Here is a 7,769-nt window from a genome sequence, read left to right on the forward strand (position 1 = left end):
GGAAGCAGTGGTTGGGAAGGTAGTGAGAGAGAGTTGTAGCCTCTCCCCAAGGTTATTCAATCTGTATATTGAGCAAGCAATAAAGGAAACAAAAGAAAAATTGAGAGTAGGTATTAAAATCCATGGAGAAGAAATAAAAACTTTGAGGTTCGCTGATGACATTGTAATTCTGTCAGAGACAGCAAAGGACTTGGAAGAGCAGTTGAACGGAATGGACAGTGTCTTGAAAGGAGGATATAAGATGAACATCAACAAAGGCAAAACAAGGACAATGGAATGTAGTCGAATTAAGTCGGATGATGCTGAGGGAATTAGATTAGGAAATGAGACACTTAAAAAAGTAAAGGTGTTTTGCTATTTGGGGAGCAAAATAACTGATGATGGTCAAAGTAGAGAGGATATAAAATGTAGACTGGCAACGGCAAGGAAAGCGTTTCTGAAGAAGAGAAATTTGTTAACATCGAGTACAGATTTAAGTGTCAGGAAGGCATTTCTGAAAGTATTTGTTTGGAGTGTAGCCATGTATGGAAGTGAAACATGGACAATAAATAGTTTGGACAAGAAGAGAATAGAAGTTTTCGAAATGTTGTGCTACAGGAGAATGCTGAAGATTTGATGGGTAGATCACATAACTAATGAGGAGGTATTGAATAGGATTGGGGAGAAGAGGAGTTTGTGGCACAACTTGACAAGAAGAAGGGACCATTTGGTAGGACATGTTCTGAGGCATCAAGGGATCACAAATTTAGCATTGGAGGGCAGCGTGGAGGGTAAAAATCATAGAGGGAGACCAAGAGATGAACACACTAAGCAGATTCAGAAGGATGTAGGTTGCAGTAAGTACTGGGAGATGTAGAAGCTTGCACAGGATAGAGTAGCATGGAGAGCTGCATCAAACCAGTCACAGGACTGAAAACCCCAACAACAACAACATGAAGAAAAACTTTAATTTACTAGATGGAAACCAACAAGAAAATGGTTAAATTCTTAAGAACTGTGCCACTGAATCAGTACACAAACTGATACAAGATCAAGAATCACAAATTTTTATACACCATTGATCATTTTACAGTGAAATAGGCTTTATCATTTTTGTATAATACAAGATGTAGTAATACATATGTGTAAATAGTAACAAAGTAAACTAATGTCAATTAATTGTAGTATACATATTGCTGCAGAAGAAGCTGAGTAGCACCGTGGTGTAGTAGTTATAATACTAAACTGTTGGATGGAGGGTTGTGAGTTCAAAACTCACTTGTACTGTACAATTTTAATTTCTATTTCAGTTCAAGTACATTCTAGATGTAGCCACAAATGTCAAGAATTATAGTACTGGAATGTTCTGTAGCTGTATATATACTGTATATGTTCTGGCCAGGGGCAGTTCGCTCCGCGCTCTTATATGTGCAAGTGCTGAGTAAACCTTCGTTAAGTGAAGTTAGTGTTAGTCATTCATTTAATTACACTTTTTTCTACGTGAATTTATTCTGGTGGAGGCGCTGGGTATTTGAACTTGTGATAGCGCACATTATTGACAACACAGTGGCTCCCATCAAGCCATGACAGAGCCGCCGTTTAGCTGGCGAGAAACCCAAGTTCGAGCCATATTCAACAGATTGCAATCTACCAGAGACAGAAGAAGAAGAAGAGGACATTATGATGACAGCAACTGTGCGCCACCACATGAGACATCCTTCCAGATTCTCTGTTTATGATGGCCAAGATCCATTCCTACAATGCCGCATGAGGAATCTGTTTGGGCACCAAGGAAGACTGACGTCTGGAGGACCCAGGATAACCAACCAGTATGTTTCAACTGTGGACGACTGGGACATGTGGCACGCTATTGTCAAGAAAGGCAGTGGATATTTGATGATGACTGCACCAGAATACAGCAGACCGATCTTAGCTGACGCCAACTCTAGGACAACGAAGATGAACAAGAAGATGTGCGTGCAGGACGACTTAGGTCACCATTGCTGCAAGCTAGCCGCTGGAGAGGACGCTCCCCAACACGCTGATCAAGGTCTCCATCACTGTTTAAAAGCTCCAGCCGATCACCTAGCCGCAGAAACCTTGGAGGTGAGGCCACTGAAGAGAAAAATCCTCCGCCGTCGATCACTACAAAAATGATAGGAATCTACATCGATATCCTCATGGATGGCTGACCAGCCCAAGTTCTTGTGTATTCTGGAGCATCATATTCAGTCATTTCAGAGAAGTTCCATCTACAGTTGCAGAAAACCATATTCGTCGACAAAAAGGCGGCTACTGGGAAATATGTAAAGCCTATAGGAAGATGTACCATTCGTGTGGGTACAAGTGGCCATACACAACCCTTAGAATTCATTGTCTTACAAGAGGTAGTCATGACATCATTCTCCGATGGGACTTTTTGAAAGCTTCTCAGGCAATTATAGATTGTGGTCACTTGAAGATTATGCTAGACGAGATGAGATGCTGTGGACAGGAAGATGTGCATCCCGAGTGTGTGGAGACTGAGTGTGCTGGATGAAGTGATCATTCCTGCAGTCAGCGCTAGAAAGGTCTGTCATGTGTCATGCCATGCATCAACCCATGGATCATGTAGTGGAATGTAAGAGAAGCATACCACTGAAGAATAACTTGGTCATCCCAGCCTCTGTCGTCTTGTTTAAGAACAGATTTGGTGAATTGTGGATAGTTAACTGTCACCAAGAACCACAGATTCTTCCAAGATGCATGTGCATGGCAAACACTCACTGAGCCATTAATTGAAGAACAGCTGTGCGTCATAGAAACTTCGCATGCTGAGTCTGTGGGCGAAATTAGCACTACCACTGTGAGACAAGATCTTCTAGCTTGACTATCACCAGATCTCACTAAGGAACAACAGAAGAACTCTTTGCCATTCTTCAAGAGTTCTCTGAATGCTTCAATACACAGGTGAAGAGCAAATTAGACAAACCGATGGTGAAACACCAGATTAGCACTGGAGACCATTACCCAATAAACCAGAGATCATACCGTATGTCAGCAATGGAATGTCAAATAATTCACGACTAGGTAGAGAAAATGATGAAGAATGATGTCATTCAGCCTTCACAGAGCCCATGGTCGCCACCAGTGGTCCTCGTCAGGAAGAAGGATGGCAGTTGGCACTTTTGCGTTGATTACAGGAAGCTTAATAAGATAACAAAAAAGGATGTTTACCCTGTTCCACGAATTGATAATACACTAGATTGTCTGAAGATTTTCTCAACCATGGACATATACTCAGGATACTGGCAAATTGAAGCAGATGAGGCTGATCGTGAGAAAACTGCGTTCATCACCCCTGAGGGTCTGTATGTGTTTAAGGTAATGCCGTTTGGTTTGTGTAATGCACCAGCAACTTTTGAACTGATGATGGATAATCTTCTATGTCACCCAAAGTGGACGATGTGTCTTTGTTATTTAGATGACGTTATAGTGTTCTCAGAGACATTTGATGAGCATTTAAAAATACTGAGGTGCTGTACTTAAGTGTCTCCAACAAGGTGGACTGAAACTTAATCCAAGAAAGTGTCTCTTTGGAGCAAAAGAAATAACAATACTTGGACACCTTGTGTCAAATGAAGGTGTGCTGCCAGACCCAGAAAAGGTGAGATCTATTTCCTATTCATAAAAGTATTGGAGACCTGAGAAACTTCCTTGGATTACATTCTTATTACCATCATTTTACCAAAGACTGTTGTAGCAAAGCCAGGCCACTCCAAGAGTTGTTAAAAGCTGATGCTAACTTTATCTGGGGTGGTGCTCAACAAGATTCTTTAAATGTGCTGCTAAAAGCTCTGATGACTGACCCTGTACTTGGTCTTTATGATGAGAGAGCACCTACAGAATTACACACAGATGCCAGTGGGTATGGGATCGGCACTGTTCTGCTGCAAATTTCGGATGGAAAAGAGAAGGTTAAAGGCTATGCTTTTAGGACACTTACAAAATCTGAGAGAAACTACTCAACTACAGAAAGAGAATGTCTTGCTGTGATATGGGCCATGTGCAAATTTCAACAGTATCTCTATGGAAGGCCATTCACAGTTGTTACAGACCATCATTCACTTTTTTGGCTGACAGGTCTTAAGGATCCAACAGGACAATTCGCCAGATGGGCACTACATCTTCAAGAATATTTAGCATAGTGTACAAAAAGAGGAACAAAACACCAAGATGCCAACTGTCTCTCAAGAAACCCTGTGCAAGACCATCAAGACTTTGATGAAGATAATGATTGTCTCACTGCACTCCAGGATCTCTCTGCTAAGCAGGAGGAGGATGCCAAGATATCTCAAATTATACTTGCCTTAAATTGGTCAGAGGATGTGAAAGGACAATTTAAGTTAGTTAATGGATTACTTTGCAAGAAAAACTTTGATCTGTTTGGAAAGAGGTGGCTACCAGTGGCGCACTTAGGTCTCCTACAGAAATTCCATGACACACCTGAGGCTGGACATTTAGCGTTTATTAAGACCTATGATAGAATCTGCAAGAGATTTTTCTGGCCAGGTTTATTTAGGAGTGTCTGTCACTATGTGTCGCATTGTAGAGAGTGCCAGAGGAGGAAGGCAGTTCCTCAGAAACCACCTGGCCAACTCATACCAATTCCACCAGCCAAAATGCCTTTCCAGCATGTTTGGAGGCGACTACAACAATGGCAGACAACAGGTCAGTGGCTCGCGTCATACCTTCGGCGATCGTTTTCTTGAGCCTGCAGCATGCAGAATCGAGCTAACTGCCGAGCTTCCTCAGCTCTGGTTAATACCTGGCCGGTGTATTTGTCGTCCACATCAGCAGGATGTAATGGAAACACAGTGTCCATCATCATAGTCACCTCACGCCCATGCACCAGGAAAAATGACATAAATCCTGTGGTGTCTTGTTTGGTGGTGTTGTAGGCAAATGTCACGAAATGTAGCACCTCATCCTAGTTGCTCTGCTCAACATTGACGAACATTGATAGTATTTCAGCCAAGGTCTTATTAAGGCATTCAGTGAGCCTGTTAGTTTGCGGATGGTAGGCAGTCATCATGTGATGAGTAATGTTGCACCGACGGTTTCTCTCTGTCACAAGACTCAATTGAAAAACTTTCCCTCGATCCTTAATTAACAATGTCTTCCAAGATGAATTTGCCTACCTCAGATGCTTCGGCTCTTTTCACGGCTTTTGTAATGGCATAGCATGTCAGATAATGAGTGCAAACAATAATCCACCTATTGCCACTAGCAGACATTGGAAATCTTCTGAGGAGGTCAGTCCGAACATGTTGAAAAGGCATTTCGGCTGGTGGAATTGGTATGAGTCAGCCAGGTGGTTTCTGAGGAACTGTCTTTCTCATCTGGAACTCTCTGCAGTGCTACAGGAAGATTTCTAAGAGCTAGTGTCCATAAGTTATACTATGATGTAGTATGGTACAAACACTGTGCAATAATAATTGGATAACTGGACATAGTTATACAAAACATAGAAGCATAATTATACAAAGCATAAATGTATCACATAATGATACAGTTGACTATAGGAAAATTTGTTACATGCTAATATCCTCTTCAGGCATCTCAAAGAATTCTTTAGTATGGTAAAGGGGTGATGAGATACCCAGCTGCACCATTTAATTTTTAAAAAAATTTAGATTCGTAGACTGAGCATAGACTGGTAATTTGTTGAAAATTTTGAGTGGGTTCACATTGTGAAAATTTCCAGTTCTTGCTGACCTGTGCCTTGGTATATCTAAATTAGTCCGCCCCGATAGCTGAATGGTCAGCGTGACAGATTGCTATCCTACGGGCCCGGGTTCAATTCCCGGCTTGGTTGGGGATTTTCTCCACTCAGGGACTGAGTGTTGTGCTGTCTTCTTCACCATTTCATCCTCATCCAGCGGGCAGATTGCCCATTGTGGCATTTAATGTAATAAGACCTGCACCAAGGCAGCCGGACCTGCCCTGCAAGGGGGCCTCCTGGCCAATGACACTAAATGCTCATTTCCATGTCTAAAGTAGACTTAGCTCTGGCGCTGTGTTCACGAGTTTCTCCTCTAGCAACAAATTCTAAAATATTATTTTTAACAGAGCTCAAGAACATAACAAGTATAAACTTAAAATTGAGAGTATTCTGAGCCTAGGAGGGGAGGGGGGGGGGGGGTGGACAACAACAACAACAGTGCCCCTGCATCCTGTTTTACACATATTACATAGCGCTTTTTTTAAATTACTTTTAAAAATATTCTTGATGTGAGTGGGGTGTCCCCATACAATCATACCATATGATGTGTGTGACTGGAATAGTCCAAAATATGTCACCCTAAGGCAAACCAAACTCACTAAATCCCTTGGTTTTGAAATTAGGTATGACACTCGAGATATTTTTTTCACATATGTGATTGACATGTTCCTCCCAATACCTCAAAGTTTTGTTGACATATTTATTTCATTAGAGACTCCTATTAGGAGTTGCTAGGTTGTATTGGGATTACACAGGAGTTTATTGGCTGCAAACCATCCAAGGCTGTATCAAGAGTTTCTTTTGTTAGTCTATTCAGAGCTGAGAGTATCTGATGTGTGGTAAGTAGTGCTGTATCATCTGGATAACATGTGACAGAATGAGCTATGTTGTTATGCAAATCACTGATTGCTGCAATGAAGAAGAAGGGTCCAAGAATAGATCCTTGTGGAACACCTGTGCAGATTTCCATTAAGAAGGAATTTACATTTCTAACAGACACAAACTGTTTTTTTGTGGCTTAAATAATGTGCTCCCACACACCCCAAAAAACAACTCCAGCTTCCTTATTAGTACCCCAACAGGAATGCAATAGAATGCTTTGCTTAGGTCACATAACAGCAGTGATACCACATTTTTCTCTTGAAGAGGATAGAGTTTGATCCACAGTTTCAAAATGGCTGCTGTAATGGTTCTTCCATTGCAAAAACCAATGCGATTGTTACAAAGGTGATCGTGTTTCTCAAAGTAGCTGCTTGTTTGTGTGTGTAGCTGTGCTTCAAATATCTTTGACAATATTGGCAAACCTGAGATTGCTCTGTAGTTTTGGGTAAGTTGTTTGTCTCCTTTATTTAAAAAAAAACTGGTTTAACTTTTGATGCCTTGAGTGATTCTGGAAATACTCAAAATTCTACACATTTTTTAAAAATAAAAGCTAATTGTGTAGAGACTGAGTGTATTGTCTTTTTAATGAATACTGGTCATGATTTTTTTCAAACGAACCATCCTGATGTTTGCCTTAACTGATTTATGGAAATCACAGGAAATCTAAGGTTGAATTGCTGAATAAGAATTTAAAATCTGCTACTCACAAACCTGAGCCCTGAGCCCTGAGCACTGTGCCCACTATGTAGATAAGAAATAATGGTTGCTCTGTGCACAGCATACACAAGTTTCCACAAAAGCCATGTGGTTCATCTTCTGATGTATGTCCAAATGCTGCTAAAAATTAGCACTCTGACTGCAAGTCTTATGCCTTTTATCCTCTCTTACAGTGGATATACAGAGTCAATAACTATTTGCACCCTGATGATGTCTTCACATCCTCTTTCATTCATCATATTATTCAGTCTCTCATTCATTGTATTCTGAACAGTCTATCAAGGAGAAACCTTTTGGGATGTGGAACAATCCAAAGTATACTTTCATAAAAAGACAAGGAAATAACAGAAAATTAATTTGTGCAACAGCAAATTATTACTATACTAATTAATGCTATCATTCTCATGAAAGCTAAATTTTATGAAGT

The sequence above is a fragment of the Schistocerca cancellata genome, chromosome 3, assembly GCF_023864275.1.
Source record: "Schistocerca cancellata isolate TAMUIC-IGC-003103 chromosome 3, iqSchCanc2.1, whole genome shotgun sequence".
NCBI classification, from domain to species: domain Eukaryota; kingdom Metazoa; phylum Arthropoda; class Insecta; order Orthoptera; family Acrididae; genus Schistocerca; species Schistocerca cancellata.